General features: G+C 43.3%; 1 protein-coding gene across 1 annotated transcript in view; it reads left to right on the forward strand.

Moving 5' to 3' along the window:
* Positions 1-9024: 9024 nt before the first annotated feature.
* The window catches only part of ERICH6B (glutamate rich 6B), a 63079-nt gene continuing 52684 nt past the window's right edge, over positions 9025-19419 (forward strand). The window contains exon 1 of the mRNA XM_048850639.2: positions 9025-9166. The gene's annotated coding sequence lies outside the window, so the exon portion shown is untranslated. The remainder of the gene's footprint in view (positions 9167-19419) is intronic.

Genomic DNA, 19419 nt, shown 5'->3' on the forward strand with positions numbered 1-19419 from the left:
CAACTCAAAACTTGAATCCAATCTGTTTAAAGGAAAATACATAATACTGTAGCTAAGACCACTTAACAGTAATCTAAACCAAAGCTTGTTTCATTTTCAGCATATGTAATATCAGTAAATAGTAAGGGACACAACCTTTTCTTTAAAACAATAGTATCACTAAGGAACTTTCCAAATATTAAAGGCAGATGTGCCACCTGTGGTTGAACTGAAATCCTGCCTAGCCATGAAGTTTGTTAAAAAGTGCTTTGATGTAAATGCCCATAGTAGCATACATATATAAAATAACTGGTACAGAGAGTTATATTTCACTATAAAGGCATCTATTCATATTATTTTATGGAAAACATAAGTACAACATTGCACAAGTATATCTGGGCAAACTACATTGTGTTAATTGTTTTCACAGGGAAGAAACGAAGCACCTGCAGCATCTCATATTGTATGTCAGATCTTGTGGTAATGCCCACATCAATCAGGTTGTCAAAGCCTTTTATTGCCTTTTCAGGGATATTTCTAACTTGAGACCTCTGTTATCTCAAGGAGAACCAGAATCCTTGATTCATAATATTGTCATTCTCTGCCTCAACTACTGCTCTTTTCTTGTCTTTGATCTTCCCACTAACTCTTTATATCATTTTCAGCTGCTTCAGAATCCCACAGCAGGGCTACTCATTAGAGGTGTCAAGATTACATTATACCTCCTCTGAGAGACTTCCACCGGTTTCCAAATGATCTTTAAAATCTTTAAGGTGTTTCACCTACAAGGTTCCTCTTAGTTAGGTGACTCCAGTATCTTCGTATACCCTACATCAAGCTCCATACATCTTTGTCTCATTCAGAGAACATACTAGTGATCTTTGCATTTAACGCTTGAAAGTTTGAGGAGTCCTCTTTTGCTATTTATGTTCATTGTCTCTTCTGAGTCTCTGGCAACAAGCCTACCATTTATTAATTATTTTGGGGGGGAGGAGGGAGGCAAGGGCTGCCATACGAAAAGGATTTTTAGTTTTATTCTTGTGACAATAGACGATGGCTGGAGTTTAAATTTAACACTATATTGCCCTTCTACATAGCAGGAAGTCACCAGACAAACCTTGAAAAGTCACTACATGTAGCTGTTTAAGCACTCAAAAGGAGTCAAAAATGTCACTAAACAAAATTTCCAGAGAATTCAACAGAGAATTATATATACACATGCACGCGCGTGCTCCCAGGCTGGTCTAATCACAAAATCATTCACAAGCAGCTCAACAGTATTAAGAAAATTCTTTCCATGCTCTTCTTACTACATTCTGTTGGACACGAGGTCAATATTACGTATCAACTGAGCATGTTTTGGGAAGAAATCACATTCCAGGGCTTCTTGGGCTGAGATCACTATAATCTGACTGCAGGAGAGGAAAAGAAGTTCGTGGAGGTTAATTAAACACTTTGCTAAAGCCAGGTGCTCTTTGGAGAGAGCAGCACATTAGCCAGGGCTTCTTTTTAGCCAAATGTGTTCTTTTTCGCTGCTCCGTACTAGGTAGCGCACCCAGTGATGCAGGGAAGATGGCTAATGAAGCGGACAGGGCTGGGGAGGCAGGTTAGCCAGCAAGGAGAGCTGCACGGACGGAAGGAGGGGTGGGAAGAGACAGGGCCATATGCCCCAATGGGGTGGGGGGCATTGTGCCCCCAGGGAGGAAGCCCTTACTACAGGATCAAAGGTGGAGCTAGCTTGATTTTTGCCTCCCCTTTACTCCTTCCCTGGTTTGGTCTGGGGTTAGCTGCCCAGCTGATTTCAGAAATCAAACTCTGGAAATGGGGCAAGGGGTCCGGCTAGTGAATTTTTGTTTTGAAATCTACTTTCTTAGTTCCCTGCAGCGCCAAGATCAGTCAGGTGAATGCCCTCTTCCCTTTGGCTCTGGGCCCTCTCTTTCACTAACCTGTTGGCTCAAATCCAGGCAAGAAAGAGAGGCTTGGCTGAAATTAACCAACCCCAGCCAACCTGCGCTGCAGTGGGATGAGGATATTTTGCAGGTTTAGGTATGCCCAGTGCTTAATTTGTGATGAAAGAAGTGCCAGGGCTCAGCTGTCCTCAGTCCCGGCAAGCTCCAGCACAAATTAAGCATTGCCCAGAGGTGCTGGGGCTATGACCTGCCAAATGCGTCCGATTGGTAGGAAAGACCTACTTTGGGGCTAATGAATATTTCCCCTTTAATCATGTGTGTTTCATTTATAAAACAACGCCATGTTATCGGAAAGGGAGGAGGGGGGCTTTTTGTTTGTTTTGTTGTGCTTTTAATTTCAACAATTTGATCCAGAGGGTAAGTGGAGGAGGAGGATTTACAAACTTTAGCTGTATGGACTTTGCCGTTTGTCTAATAGAGAGTCCAATTTCCACCCACTTAAGGGGGCCTGGCTGCAATGGCAGAACCTCCCCTGGCCCTGATGAAGTGCGCTCCCCCCATCCAAGCCTATTCAGCAGAGGGCTTATGGTTTGTATGTGAACCAGTGGCCCTCTCATCATTGGGAAGGGCACTCTGTACACTGTAGCCCAGGTCGGTTAATTTCAGCTGAGTCTTTCTTGCCAGCCTGGATTTGAGCCAACAGGCTAGTGAAAGGGAGGGCTTGGGTGAAAAGGGCATTCGCCTGACTGATCTTGACACTGCAGGGAGCCAAGAAAATAGATTTAAAAACAAAAATCTGCTAGCCGGACCTCTTCTCCCCACTTCCAGAGTTTGATTTCTGAAATCAGCTGTGCAGCTAACCCCAGGCCAAGCCAAGGGAAGGAGTAAAAGGGAGCCAATATCAAGCTAGCTCCACCTTTGATCCTGTAGTAAGGGCTTCCTCCCTGGGGGCACGGTGCCCGCCGCCCCATTGGGGCATATGGCCCTGTCTTATCCCACCCCACCTTTCATCGATGCAGCTCTCCTTACTGGCTTACCTGCCTACCCAACCCTGTCTGCTTCATTAGCCATGTTCCCTGCATCACTAGGTGCGCTACCTACTACGGAGCAGCGAGAAAGAACACATTTGGCTAAAAAGAAGCCCTGGCTAATGTGCTGCTCTCTTCAAAGAGCACCTGGCTTTAGCAAAGTGTTTAATTAACCTCCACGAACTTCTTTTCCTCTCCTGCAGTCAGATTATAGTGATCTCAGCCCAAGAAGCCCTGGAATGTGATTCCTTCCCAAGACATGCTCAATTGAGACATTGACTTGGTGTGCAAAAGAAAGTAGTAAGGAAAGCATGGAATGCATTTTATTAACACTACTGAGCTGCTTGTGTATGATTTTGTGACTGCGCATATTAGTGATTTCTTTCTCTGAATGTCACTGTAATTGGCAGTGAAAGTTGCTAAATTTGTCACTGGTCACTTTGGCACTTACTTTCTCACTAGGAAAACCAACAAGTCGCTAAATCTAGTGGCAAAGTAGCTAAGCTGGCAACGCAATTTTTAAATGCAACTATAATTTGGATGGGACCAAATAAGGACAGAAGCTGATTGAGAAAGAGAAACTGGTGGAGTACCCTGCCCCTCACATCCATTATGTGAGTTCCACAGATTCATTTGAAAGAGATGTGATGGCCTTGTCTACACTGAAATTTGTAAGGAAACCTCCAATCTGTTCTTTGAGCAGGATTACATGACCTGAAGACTAAAAAATTAGCAGTCAGTTTAAGCAGTGCCCCTATTACTGTAATGGTGGGAGATGTCCCTAAAAATCTCATCTGTCTAGACAATGCCGTAGATGACGTAGCGTTGTCTGTACTCACATAGTGAGATCTCAGGCTTTGACGTGTTGTGGAATGTTTACTTCTGGTAAGAATTCTGTAGAACTTTGAATTATAAAATGCCCAGGATGTTTGTATGAAGGACGCTATGTACACAAATGTCTTCTGAATCTCACTGCAAACAGGCTCCCAGAGCAGTTGTAATGGGACAAAAATTACATGCATTCCAACAGATCCCATTTGTTCTGTCAAAGTAGTGAGTTTTTGAGATACCTCATCGTTTTTTTCCCTGCGCAAATTGCAGGCCTGTCAGTTCTCACACTCTTTACTAATATAAGCCCAGTAATTCTGTATCTGTCCTTCACAATCATCACCAGAGTTTTCTGTTCAGACTAGAAAGAGTAAAAGGAAACCCACTCAAGAATATAGGAAAGAACTATCAGCTGTGTAATATGAGTGGTTAGTTGTTACATAGTTGTTATCAGAAAAGAACATTGCTTTAATCTGTATATGTAGTGTGCTCATAAAAATACTCTAGCTCATTTGACTCTTTGAATGAAGCCAGCTTAAGTTTTTGATTCAAATTCATGTTCTGAGTCTGTGGTAGCTAAGTAATATGCACCCCCTGATTTCTTCCTTCCATACATCCATGAGCTGTTTGGTTCTTCTGAATGGTTGAATCACAAATTGTTACTGTTCATTAGAGATGGCCAGATTGGGGGTGGGGGCAGGGGGAGGGGTTGACATTTCAGTGAAATATAGAAAGAAATTCTGGAGAATTTTTTTGAGGATTTTTTTGTTTTAACCTTTTTGCAACCAGTTGTACCCACACATAGGTGAATCCAAACCAGCTAAGTGTGTACATGCTTTGCAGTTTTCCTTTGTTTCACTTGCAATTTGAATACTCTGTTACCAGCAAAAAATGCAGCTCGGTAGCTCAAAGTTTCAGAAAGTTATGAGCAACTGGAGATAAGGTCTTAGGGTAAAATCCTGGCCCTATTGAAGTCAATGACAAAACTCCTATTGACTTCAATGGGGCCAGGATTTCACACACAGAATGGAAACATTTTCGCAACCTCTACTATAGCTGTTACTATGCATTTCAAAGAAATGCCATGAGGATTTCACACAGGTGCAGTCTAATGATGAGAGGCAAAATTCTGCTGTCCATTATGCAACAGTGTAAATCCAGAGTAAATCCATAAACAGCTCCAGTGCAGCTACCCTAGACTTGCCCCTGTGTTCATGAAAAGTGAATTTTGCCCAAGAAATTATATTGACTACATTTTGCAATAAATTCCATCCTGATGTAGAGTCCAATTCTTCACTCAAGCTAAACTCCCTCGTGAATGAGCAATGACAAGATTTCAGAGGTAATCTGCTGTTCAGTACTTAAGCAACATTATTTTCACCTCTGAGGTTGCAAAAGCCACGAGTGTTATTTTCAGGGCCTCATATATTAAATTAATGCTAAACCAAAAGTCCTGCCCGCCATGGAACTTGATTGGATTTGGACAAAGAATGTAGCTTTTTGGAGTCATCCAGGCTGTAGATCATTTTTTCCCCATGTAATCATGACTGTGGGGGTGTAAATCATGAGAATTACAATAGAGAGACTGATGAATGTGCACCACAGGAACTCACACTTCAATCCACTCTTGGATCATCACTGCAGAAAGTCATTTCCCTTAGTTGTGTTTCCCCCCTTACAGACCCACTGGAGTGTGCTGTCTGTGGTGAGATGCTAATGTGCCCCATTTTTCTTTGTTTTGTATCAAAAAATGCTTTTTTCCCTTTTAACTGTAAAATAATGCCTTCTAATTGTCTTTGCTTTAAAGTTTTCCTATCAGTTTTCTATTCACTTACGATCGTGCTCTTAATAATTGGATGTGAAGCAAGATCTGGAGTGTAAGTGTAAAGTCTACAACAGACTGGGAATTCAATTCTCTCAATATTTATGTTTAGCATTAAACACTTTGTGCAAAAATAATGACTTTGGCTCCAGGGGTTTCCCTCCATTATCTCAAAAACTGTCCTTACATATGCTCCAGGACCTCTATCTAAATATAAAAGGGATTAGGGTATAGGTGCAGTAAACTCTGTTTTAGATCAAATAGAAGAAGCTGAGATCTCTTGATCTCTTTGCCTGCTTACTGAATAGTCTTAAGGTTTCCTCCTCTCAGTCATCATTGGAAGACAAGAACTGACCTTTTTCTAAAGGGAAATTGAAGTCAATTATACATATTAAAAAAAAAATCTTACTTCAGGAAGCCCTAAATTCTTCTCTCCCCAAAACCATTCATCTTGAACTGAAATTCCAAGCCCTCTCATCCTTGTTAAAAGTGTATCATAATCTTTTCTAACCATTTTTCTATACATAACTTGATGGTCTAGGAGTTTGACTTTAACAAGTCCTCCATGATGTCAGATTAAAATCTTAAATTGGCATGGGGGAAGCAGTCCCGGTTGCTGGAGTAGGTAAAGGGATGCAAGCTACTCCAGTGTCTCCAACTTTCCTCTTATCAATTTTAACTCCTTCAGAGTGATTGCAAAGGTCAAATCCACTGACATTTTGTTCAATTTCTATTGCCATTTCACAAAGAGAAAAGCAAGGATGTGCTGGCAAGTTGAAGGGCATATAGAGCACAGGGCTTTGCTGGCAACATGGCATTGTGGCCATTGACCTTATCATATTTAGTTTTGTTTCAGTTATTGTCATTTTTCTCATTTCAACACCCAGAATAACAGAACATAAGAAAAATTCTTCCTCGTGAATTACTTAAGGTCACTCTATTGGGCCACCCCATAAGAATAATAGCAAAGATGAAAAATACCCTTCTAAATAACATATAGGGCTCAGGACCAATGAAACTATCTATAAAAGACAAAGCCATAGCTGCCAGTGAGATCTATGAAGCAAAAGACTCCAAGAAAGTGCAACAGAGTTCTTGGTCACACCTGTACACATCAGCACTAGACTCTAAAAAAGCTGTCTCTTTAAATGCGGTTATTAGAATCATAGACTCATAGAAGATTAGGCTGGGAAGAGACCTCAGGAGGTCATCCACTCCAAACCCCTGCTCAGAGTAGGACCAATGCCAGCTAAATCATCCCAGCCAGGGATTTGTCAAGCCGGGCCTTAAAAACCTCTAATGATGGAGATTCCACCACCTCCCTAGGTAACGCATTCCAGTGCTCTACTACCCTCATAGTGAAATAGTTTTTCCTAATATCCAACCTAGACCTTCCCCACTGCAACCTGAGACCATTGCTCCTTGTTCTGTCATCTGCCACCACTGAGAACCGCGTAGCTCCATCCTCTTTGCAACCCCACCCTTCAGGAAGTTGTAGGCTGGGATCAAATCCCCCCCTCTCTTCTTTTCTGCAGACTAAATAAGCCCAGTTCCCTCAGCCTCTCCTCATAAGTCATGTGCCCCAGTCCCCTAATCATTTCGCTGTCTTCCGCTGGACTCTCTCCAATCATCCACATCCCTTCTGTAAGTGGGGGGCCCAAAACTGGACGCAATACTCCAGATGTGGCCTCACCAGTGCCGAAAAGAGGGGAATAATCAATTCCCTCTATCTGCTGGCAGTGCTCCTCCGAATGCAGCCCAATATGCCATTAGCCTTCTTGGCAACAAGGGCACACTGCTGACTCATATCCAGTTTCTCATCCATTGTAATCCCCAGGTCCTTTTCTGCAGAACTGCTGCTTAGCCAGTCGGTCCCCAGCCTGTAGCAGTGCATGGGATTCTTCCTTCCTAAGTACAGGACTCTGCCCTTGTCTTTGTTGAAACTCATCAGATTTCTTTTGGCCCAATCCTCCAATTTGTCTAGGTCACTCTGGACCCTATCCCTACCCTCCAGCATATCTACCTCTCCCTCTAGCTTAGAGTCATCCACAAACTTGCTGAAGGTGCAATCCATCCCATCATCTAGATCATTAATGACGATGTTGAACAAAACCGGCCCCAGGACCAATCCCTGGGACACTCTGCTTGATACCAGCTGCCAACTACAGAGTTTCCCTCTTCTTTATGAAGAAACATCTGAGTGATGCACAGAACCAGCCTTTGCCTATTTCCAAAACTTTCCAAACACAGAGGCACTGTAAACTCAGCTGCTCAGATGCCAGGCTAATGGACAACCATATAAAAACCTAGGTCAATAATCAGATCTGCAGGAGGAATGTGGCATATCAAGGATATATGGAAATGTATCACTCGCCACTGAATTGTAGCACTCTTTTGTGTGGAAACAGAGCTATTGGTTAACAGCGCAGAACAACAAGGCACCAGGATGACCCCAGAAATTTTTCACATGGTACTGTCTGCTGCCTCTCTCCCGGCAGGCTCTCCAGTGCAGACATGCACTGCAGCTCCCCATACTTGCAGCAGGTCTATCAGGCTGTTACGGAGTGAGTCCGGCAGTGTGGGCACAACAAAGGGGGTACGGGCTGCTGTCAGCCGGGCAAGGTTAGGCTGGCCCAGGGGGAAGCCCTAGTGCAGGAACCAGCCCCACAGCAGCAGCAAGGAGGAGCGGCATTGTCCACCACACCACCCACCCAGATTTGGCCCTGCTGTCCCACTATTGTGACAACTGGTGGTGGGGCCAAAACTGAGTGAGTGGCACTATGGCCTGGTGCATGGGGGTTGCAGAGTTGTTCCCCTCCGTCACGATGAAGGGGGAACAAGGCAAAACTTGCTCCTCCGTACCACTGCCGTTGGGAGTGGCCAACCCTGATGAGTTGGCGCCCCTGCCAGGGGTATGGACCGTGAGTGACGTGTATGGCTGGGGGCGCCACTGTGCTGCACAACAATTTGGGACAGGAAGGGAAGAGGGATACCTTGTTCCGGGGAAAATCCGGGGGCAGAAAGCCGTACTTAGTTGGAAATGGACCAGGACATAGGCACTAACATCTTGGCTCTGAAGAAAGGTGTCACTAGACTGTTCCTGACCAAAAGACTTTAGCTTCCAGGAACACAGCATCTCCCAAGCCCCCATCCCTCTCCAGTCTATGCCTATTTCAGTCCAGGTAATGTTCCAGTTATATTAAGGAATGAGATTTAAGTCTGGGCCAGGCCATTGGCACAGGATGCCTGAGGAATTTCCCCAGCCAGAAAGAAGAGGAGTAAGTTGCAAGCAATCCCCCATGCAGGGCATCTGTTCTCTTGGCGGAGCATCCACCAGCGCAAGGCAGCGGTGCTCGGCTTGCCATGGGAGTAGAAAGCATAACACACGAACGGCTGTGGGCCGGCTGAGGGCGGGGCAAATTTAAACTGGGTTCGAGACGAGTCCCGGCGGCTGAGAGAACGCTAGGACAATGTTTCCCGAACGTTGGAGTCGCGAGGATTCGAAAGGAAGGTCGGAGCAGGGGGAGGGGAATGCTGAGCCGCGGTGATGGCATCCGGGCTAAAAATTGACCAGGAGCGGGACTGGCTGGTCAGGAGAGGTGGGACAGAAGAGAGAAATGAATTGTAGACCGAGTGCTTTTCATTTCTGACAAGCAGGAGCTTCTCTCCTGCTCTGATTAGTTCTTGATGTCACTGAAAGGCAGAAAATGTTGCAAAACAAGGGACGTGAGTTTCCAGGGTTGGAGGGGAAATGTGGTTGCGCCGGGAGAAAGGGTTTTTTGTTTGTTTGTTTGTTTTTTTGGTGTTGGGGTTTTTTGTCTGTTTCGTTTTTGAGTTATTGCTAGGGTGACTATATTTCCCAAAGGGAAAACGGGACACCATGGTGGGCTGGCCAAGCCCTCCACCCCCCCAGGTGGGGCTGGCCCAGGTCCCCCAGGCAGGACTCAGGTGCACATGGTAGGCTGACTTTGTTGAGGGGTCTGTGTGTTTGGCAAGTCTTGGACTGATTTGACTCAGGGAGAGGGTGGTTCTCATTCACTCAAATGTTTCTTCAGAAAGAAGAGCAAAAAATTACATTTTGTTGAGACAGCTCTGAGATTTTATTACTGGAAGAGGTTTAGGAGAGTCTAGCTGTGAATATTAAACACTGTGGCTGCCTTAATATTGCTTAATATTTTATACTTTCTCTAGTTTGTATTGACTTCCAAATTTTCCCTTCTGCAATGTGGATTAAAAGCACACAAAACCTTCCCAAAATACTGGCAGCAGGCCTTAAAAAAGGTGAGGGCTTCTCCAAGGGCAAACAATTTTGAATCAGGCATATAGATGGGAACTATACTGGAGTTCTGGGGGTGCTGGAGTTCTGGGGGTGCTGCCACGTCCTCTGGCTTGAAGTGGTTTCCATTTTATACAGGGGTTTCAGTTTATCTAAATGGCTCTCAGCACCCCCACTATACACATTGTTCTAGTACCACTATATGGGAAAGCTAATAAACTTAGTGGAAAGAGATGAGAGGTGTGTTGTATAGAATCTTAGCACCTCACCCACAACCTACACGTTTGCAAGTCAAACTCTGATAAATTTCTGTTGCTAAACTGCTAGTTATAATAGCGATTTCTGGAAGTGTCCCCGTCCCCCCCGCCCCTGAGATCTACCCTAGAATTCTAGATGCTTATTTTGGGGACTATATGAATAATCAAGTGACTCATTTATTCTAGTGTAAATCTGGAGTAACTATATTTACGTCTTTGGTGTTACTGCCAATTTGTCCAGTATAAATGAGACTGGCAACCGGTGTCTTAAATTTGGTCCTTATCCCTGGTATATTTTAGCTTAGTGCCTAACTTCTGTCCCAGCATTTTATAAGGTACATGGTGAAACTTACTTTTAGCCCTGTGTTTAGGGTCTATATAGACCCAAGGACTAATGTAAGTATTATTTGCCATGTGTAAAGGTTGCAGAACTGGGCCCTCTTAAAATACTTTCCCTCTGTAAAGGAAAGGGCCTCATGCACTGTTACATGGACTTGATTCTTCTCACATGGGTTAATAAGGAGTAACTCCTCCACTGAAGTCAAAAATATTTCTGCCTGAAACCTAGTGCAGTGTTGGAAATCAAAACTCTACTCCTGTTTCTGACTCAAACTAGAAATATTACTTAAAGCTAAATATAATAATTCTTCTGTGGTATCATCAGAACAATCATTTCTACTTTCAAAGCACGAAGGAGCCAGTATAACTGGAAATGTTATGTTCTGGGAATTCTTTGCATTTGGACTATCTAGCAACACTTTATCTCTGTTCTTTTATGACAAGAATCCATAAATACTCCCCGATAACTGCAATTTATGGACCGACCCATTCTTTTTTATTATGTCATATAACTGCTTTCCTGTTGAACGATGAAGCTTTTTAGAGAGTATTTCAGAAACGCAAGATCCTCAACTGTTAATAGAATATGTGCCCAGCCTGCCCTGGGATGCACTGGTGCAACTTGCCATTTAAATACCAATATGATAGGTGAGTTAAAAACACCAAAGACAGAGACTTATGGCCTTATTTTTCCCTCCTCTGAACCTGGTATAGCCATTTACACCTCTGCAACTTGAAAGCAGAGAAGTAACTATTCTCATTTACTAGCATTTTACATGTACTTTGCACAGGTGTAAATGACTGCACAAGGTGCCAAGTGATGGAGAATCAGGCCCAGTGATAGAAACTTCCACTGAGTTAAGCTCTTCTGTGAGTAATACTGGTCTCATTTTTGTACAGAGGCCAGATTCTGATACCTTTACTCATGTTGAATGCACCTGATTCCATGTGTGGTGTGTGTCATTCACTTCGGTAGGAATGATCATGAAGCCAGGTGCCACTCAGTATGAGTAATGCTATGACAATCTGGTCCAGAAGGGATCTAGACACTATGGGCTAGATGGGCTGCTAAGCAAGGCAATGGCAGAGTAGCTGGCTGGGTGCCTAGACAGGAGTAAACTGCTGCACTAAAGGGAATGAAGGAGTTTATTCCCCCAACCCACAGCATGGGGGAGAGCAGAGACGGTATTTTGGCTGGGAGTCATAGTTAGCTCTGCCATCCTAAGAGCAGACAAGAGCACAATGCTGCCCCCTTACACAGAGCAGATTGTAACTTTACAGTCTAGCCCAGTTCTGCCACCTTTTAGTTTACACTGAGGTGCACAACCATGAGTACTGCTATTGACTCCAATAGAGCTATTGGCACTTATCTGAGTAAGTGCTACTCAGCGTCAGTAAGGACGTCAGAATTGGACCCTGGGTAAGAATTGTGTTGTTTGCAACAGTTGATTATTGTACAAACACCTAGAACAGGGCCGAATGGAGCTATTTTTGCGGGTTGCCATAACATCAGCTGCGGTAGGGAAAGCGCAGACCCTGAACGCAGATCTGGGCAGGAATGTGATGGAGGAACTATGTGGGGCTGTTTTGTTTTAAAATGTGTCTGTAAATTTTAAGTCTGTGTACTAAGGCTTGACGCTCCATTCCGTTACACCACATCTGTGTTGCTGGACCTCCCTTGATTTCAATGGGAGTACACCGGTCTAAAATTAGTGTCACGGAGGGAAGAACTGGCCTATACACATGAATGGTTTAGAATTTATGCAGCACTTTTAAATTTTTTCTTTACAAAAGCTTTTCTGGTTACTTCTACCAAGTGTGCCACCCCCATGAGAAGTGTGGGGTCCCTGCCTGTGGGTATGGATGACAAGGATGTTCATTAGGGTAGCAGGCTGAAAGTGCTGAGTTACAGAGAGAGGTCCCCATGGATTATATTGGCTTCCTGAACTTCTTGACCTCTCAAGCAAGAGACAAAAAGGATCAGCTATACGTCTGTTGATTTCCCCCCCCCCCCCCTTTCCCATCCCTTCTGGCATTTTGTCTTTTGGCAGAAAAATTTAGCACTGCATCCTATTCTCAATGGAGAGAGGGAACAAGTCCAATTAAGGATGGGGCTTGAACAGGAGCAGAATAACATAGTGGGATTTGCCCTTGTGACTGAACTCTTAGGGCTTGTCTAAACAAGCATTTAGTTTGTGGCAATCCAAGATGTGAATCTGCACTCCACTAACCTGCCACAAGCTAACTGTTCGTGTGGACCCTGATGACGTGATCTCCCCTGCTTTAGAACGGGAGTGGATTAAAATGCTCTAACAAACTGTTAGTGCACATCAGCAGGGCCCAGTTAGTGCGTGGTGGGTTAGTGCAGGGTAAATTCACACCGCAGATTGCCGCCAACTAAATACTTATGTAGACAAGCCCTTATTCTTCAACTTTCGTTCATAAAGAAAGCATTAGACACATGGGGAAATTTACCAAGAAGCTGAGCAGAAATCAAGTGTATCCAAACGATTAATGGATTTATTAATTCTTATCAGTTTTGTTAATTGTCAAAGATATTAGGGCCTGATTTCCCTCTTGCACCAGTATAACTAGGCTATGCTCAACCCTGCTGTCATTACTACAGTGAATCCGAAGGAGCTCCATGGGAGTCAGTTCAGTTACTCCAGATTTACACCTGAGTAACTGAGAGCAGAACCTGGCCTGGTGGAATTCACTTTGATTCACAGTGTACATTAGCGGAGAAGCGGGCCCATTTGCTGTTTGCTCCCTCGCAGCAAATCCTGCTTCTCCGCCTGTTTTGCAGTAAAGTCACAATTCTGCATTTGAGGCCCTTCCTCTGAGTCTCTCAGAGCATTTTGCTTTGTCCACCTGTTGTCGTCTGTAAGCTCCTCTGAGCAGGGACAGTGCCTTAGAGAGGGTAATGTAATTAATGAAAATCAACATCGGTTTATGGAAAATAGATTCTGTCAAACTAATTTGATATACATATTTTGGATAAATTACAAGTTTGGTTGGTAAAGGTAATAGTTCAGATCTGTACCTGTCAGGGCTTTACAAATAGCAATCACCATTATATGCATTTCCATAGCAATAGACTATGGAAGCAGAGGATTATGAATACTGTGGGATCAAGCAGTCACTGCTTGGCAGGAAAGATCACGTATGAAAGCACAACTATCTTTAAATATAACAAAGGCAAATGCAGGCTGAGTAAAATTCTTTTGGCAGAGTATTATTTCGAAGCTTGCTGCTGTGTGAAAATTCTCCTTTAGTGCCTAAGTTGCTGTATACAAAAGTCTCTTTAGCATTGCATACATATTAGCTCTCTATCTTTTGGGACAAGTATAGGGAGCTTACAACTAGAAATAATTTTGCTGGAAGTTCTCAGTACGATACTTTGTGTTTAACCTCATTTAAGAGGATTACATTTTCCTCCTCCTGCTGCTGGCTTGGGATGTGCAGTAATACAAATAATAAACATCAAATAATAAGATTCCCTCCCCTGTCCTTGGTTAATCCCAGAAGGAGGGAGTCTTCTCTGTGTACTTGCAGTGTGCACTGGATCTTGATGCAGTTTCATTCAGCTCTTATGCCTGCTAGGGATTCGCTCTGAGAAAGGCTTCCAAGTGCATTCATTACCCGCAAACAAAACGCAAGGTTCCCAGGGGTGGTACCCAGGCTCACCTCACTACAGAGCTTATTGCCAGAGACTCTGGGCCCGATTATTCTCCCCAACTGGTGTAAATCAGGAATATCTTAATGGAGGTTCGCCAATATAAGACTGGTGTGAGAAGAGAATCAGGCCTTATCTACAGTCAGGAATAGGTCTGATTCAGCAATCAGTGGCCATCAATCTGTCTATCTACATCACTGCTGACCCCTATGTGTAGGAAAAGCAAGCTGGAGTTTTTCAGATGACGTACTCAGGGTTTATCCTGGTTGCACCTCGGGGTAAATCTCAATTAGCTCAGTCAGAGTAAACCCCGGGCATAATGTTGTCTATAGGGGATCATTGCTAGTGCTGAATCAAGGCTATGCCTGAGTATTGACAAGGCCTCAGGGACTCTCTTCACGTTTCTCCCCATGAAAGCTAAGGTAGGAAGGTCACGGAAAGGTCATCGAGGAGCATCAGCACATGTGAGAGAGCCAGGCACTTGCCCCATCCCTGAACATAAAGACCCACTTTCAGCCTTCCTTCTTGCATCATTCTCTCAGGCCCAGAGCACTTACCCCACTGTCACCTGAAAGAGTTTCTGATTCGCTAATGATGATTTCCTCCAAGCCCAAATCAGGAGGATGCGTGAACTGGAATGAATACAGCTTGATTTTTATGAGCTATGATTGAAGTGCTCAGAGTAAGGGAAACCTGTTTTTAACAGTGAACCAAGGGGATGTGACCAGAATGTATATTAGGCCAACAGTAGGCCATGCTCAGTCGCTTGCTTCACCAGGGGGACTCCGAGATCACTTGAGTGGTCAATTTTATCTGGGCGAGACTGTCAGTTACCAGATGGTTTGGTTTGGTTTTAATGAGGGAAGGCTGCTCTGACACTCACTCCACTGCCTGAAGGCCCTGGATCAAACAAGGTCCTTCTGCTGCTTCCAGCAAATGTGCCAGTTCTGATTGCCATGGAGATTTGAAGTGCACTGGTGGTGAGACAGAAGATGAAACTAAGGAAGAAATAAATTCAAGGGGCAGCTACGCCAGCGAGGCGATTCCACATTTATTAAAACGAATATGACCCTCTCTTTTCCTATACCCCTGGCCTCATAAGCCTGCAATCTTCAGCCCACTTCAGATGTGTTTGTTTCCTTAAGATTCAAGAGTTCGGACTAGATTTCAGCATAGAAAAGCTACAAGGAATGTGAAACTGTGTAAAGGAAATAGCAGATAAGCATCACTTTTCTAAATACAACTGTGGTGTCTGGATGCCCTGGCACAGCTTGATTTGGTTCAGCTTTGCAGGAGAGGAATAGCTGCATGCAAACATCTGTATATTCTAAACAGGTGATCCCTTGTGATATTTTTAATGGCAATTTAACATTCTGTGGTTTATTTTCTAGGCTGTGACTGGATTATTATTTGATATTCTATTTCATGGCTTCCTAGACCCAGAGCTCTATAAGGCAGAGACTGTCTTTCATGTTTGTAGAGAACAACGGGTCCTGATCCTTTATGGGGCCCCCTAGAAACTACTGCAATATAAATTGTATTAATAGTGGTACTGTCCAGATGCTTGGATCAGGATGATAGCCCCATTATGGCAGATGTTGTACAAACAGAGGTAGACACATCCCTAAAGTCTAGGATGTTCGATCTGTACGGCGTTCATACTCTGCACTTGCATGGCATGGGGAAAAATACAGTTGAAATGACTTCCCACCATTAGTTCTTTGTGAAAGTGTGGCACTCTGTCCCTCTCTAGTGGTGGGTAAGTCAACTAGAAATTGAAGAGTCTGCTGCAGCACCGGCTAACAGAGAGGGTTGTGTGTGTTCAGGTAGTGAAAGCTCATGTACTAGGTTCCAAGTGTGATCTCTGCTGCCACCCACCCACCAGAGAGTGTTGGTGTTACATTTGCACCTGGTTTATAAGCTGATTTTGACATTTCATTTTAAGAACATCAGGGTGGGGAAGGTGAGCAGTCAAGCTAAACACCCTGTATATTAGGGAGTGGATACTGCCACGAGGCTCTGCTATTGTTGTACTAATGTTTATGTGAAAAATGTGCTATAAAACATGCCTTATAGAGAGAGACTCCAGGGGTTCAATCTATTTAGCTCAACAAAGAGAAGGTTAATGGATGACTTGATTACAGTATATAAGTATCTGTACAGGGAACAAATACTTAATAATGTGTTCTTCAATCTAGCAGCGACAGGTATAACACAATCCAATGGCTGGAGGATGAAGCTAGACAAATTCAGACTGGAAATAAGGTGTACATTTTTAACAGTGATGGTAATTAACCACTGGAACAATTAGCCAAGGGTCATGGTGGATTCTCCATCACTGACAATTATTTTAAAATCAAGATTGGATGCTTTTACTAAAAGATCTGCTCTAGGAATTATGTTGGGGAAATTCTATGGCCTGTGTTACACAGGAGGTCAGCCTAGATGATCATAATGGTAAATGGTCCCTGCTAGCCTTGGAATCTATGGATGAATGAAGCTATTCTTTAGTGCTTATTATTATTAATTTGTAGCAACTACTGGACCAAATTGTGATCAGGCCTCATTTATATTAATAGATTTTAATAATGGACCATAACATGCATCTAATTTAACCTCCAGCATAACACAGGCCATAGAATTTCACCAAGTGATTTCCAGAATCACGCCCATAAACTTCTTCTAGAGCTAAAGTGTATCTTTTAAAAAGACATTCACTCTTGATTTAAGGCCTTCAAGGCATAGTGTCCATCGCAACCCTAGGTAAGTTGTTCCAACGGTTAAATTTTCTCATTGTTAAGAGTTTGCTCCTTATTTCTAGCATGAATTTGTCTAGCTTCAGCTTCCACCCATTGGATCTTGTTGCCTATGTCTGCTAGATTAAAGAGTCCTCTACTATAAAAATTTCTCCCTCTGGAGGTACTTGTAGATGGTGATCCAAGTCACCTTTTAACCTTCTCTTGGATAAACTAAATAGACTGAGTTTTTTCAGTGTCAACGCAAGGCAGGTTTTCTAGATATTAAATCATTCTTGTAGCTCATTTGTAAATCCTTTCCAATTTGTCAACATATATATCTATATATTACTTTTTTTAGCTGCCTTCTCTTTCCCGCTAAACCAGGTGGGGTTTGGTTGGTTGGTTGGTTGTTTTTTTTTAATCCTCACAGACTTCTTCATCAGTTGTGGGATTGTGCCTTTTTGGGCATCTAGTAAGGTGTTCTTAAATGACTCCCAATTATCATTCACATTTTTTATTAAATTCTTCCTTCCAGTTGATTTAGCTCATAATTGTTTTCAGCTTTGTGAAACTAGTCATATTAAAGCGTCAAGTATATATATTATGGGCCTGGACTTTATTCTGTTTGAACTTTATAAATGTGATCAAATCATGATCACTTGTACCTAAGCTATCATTAATTTTTAGTTCTGTGTTCAGTTCCTCCTTATCCATTAGGACAAGGTATAATATAGAATTCCCCCAAGCTGGCTGCAACACTTCCTGGGTTAGGAAAATGTCATCCATAATGTTTTTAGAAATTCAAGGATGTTTTAGTATTGACAGCATATGTCACTCAAATTGAAGCCCCCCATGATCCGGCAGCTTTTTTTTCTGCACATTATAGATAGGTGCATGAGGTGGTCATACTGTTCCCTAGTGTGATCTGTAACAGACACCAACTAATACTCCAGGTTGTGCTTTATTGGTTAGGACAGTGATTCATAAGCATTCCAGATAATTTTCTTCCAAGTTATCAGTGACTCGGAAACAGGTAATGCCATTTTTGACATAGAGTGCTAGTCCCTCTCCCCCTCTATTCACTTGATCTTCCTACATAGGTTAGAATCATTTATTTTAACATTCCAGTTGTGCACATCATCCCACCAGGGTTCAGTAACACCAGCTAGATCAAATTTATCCTCATAAATGAGCAATTCCAATTCCTCTTGTTTATTACCCTGGCTACTAGCATTGGTGTTAAGGCAATTCATGATTTTTTTTTTCTCTTCATGCCCTTTGGTTCCTTGATTAATTTTGTTCTCCTAGTCTTAATTTTGTGCTGAGCACTCAGATCTTCGCTCTTTTTTTACACTCCTCTTTTGCTATTGGTTTACCCCCTCCTGGCTACTCTAGCCAGCCTGTCCCTGGGTAGATTGGAGGCCTTTTTCTGAGGTGGAGGCCATCCAAACTAAACTGCCAGCTCTCCCACAAAAGGTGGATCAGTGTTCCACAAAGCCAAAACTTACACTGCTTACCTAGCCAGTGGTTCACTTCCAGAATCTTCTGTCTTCCTTCTCTTGTGGGACAGCAAGTATCTCAGAGAAGATTGCTTGAACATTCTTCTTCTTCAGCAAGTTTCTGAGTTTCCTGAAGTCATCTACTATCTGCGAGATATTTCGTGACTCAGGGTCATTAGTGTGAATGTGAACCATCCCTGATGGCTCCTTACCCATCAACTTCAGAAGCCTATCCAATCTTGGAGTGAAGTCTCCTGTTTTGGCTCTGGGAAGGCAGCACAATGTCCTGTTGTCCACCTGTCCCTTGCAGAATGTTCTTTCAAGTGTTCTAAGTATTGGATCTCCAACAAGGATTGTCTGTCTTCCTTGGATGGCTGGAACACTCTTTGAGGGCAACTCAATTTTTCATACAGGTTGGACTAAGCTACCATCTACATGTGTGTACCATACATCTCTCTGTCCCCTTAGACCTCCTGGATCTTGAGAGGTCTCTTCCAACGTTTCTACGTTCAGGACCTGGTGTCAATTTGAAACTTATGTCTGTGTAGAATTCTTCCTAGTCCTCTTCTCTGTGATGCGCCCATCCTCATCTGTCTCCAGCTGTGCAGATTGCCTCCGTGATTTCTTGCCTCTGGTGGTTATGAATTCCCAGACCTCATCTCTAACTTCCTCTTTCTCTGACTCCTTGGTGGCCAGCTCCATTTTTCTTGAACCTGGGGTTCTGATAGCAGCTGCCAGGAAAGACCACAACAAACCCATGTATGACATGGTCACCAAGTGTAGGCTGATGAACTTGAAAAATCCCCAAGAGCAATATACCAGTGAGAGCTATGATAATGGACATTCCCTGCTTGCTCTGAAGCAAACAAGACCCATTGCAGATGAGGGCAAGGCTCTTAAAACTTCCTCCAGTCACATCACAGACCCAGAATGGCTGCTCTGCTGGACCTCTTTCCAAATCTGGGATAGGAGACAGGATGCACTACATCAACCCTCTCTACACAGACTACAATATAAGGAGACTACAATAATAAGGAAACTTGCCTTCAAAGTTTTATTCCACCAGC

This window comes from Caretta caretta, chromosome 1 (genome assembly GCF_965140235.1).
Source record: "Caretta caretta isolate rCarCar2 chromosome 1, rCarCar1.hap1, whole genome shotgun sequence".
Lineage (NCBI taxonomy): Eukaryota > Metazoa > Chordata > Testudines > Cheloniidae > Caretta > Caretta caretta.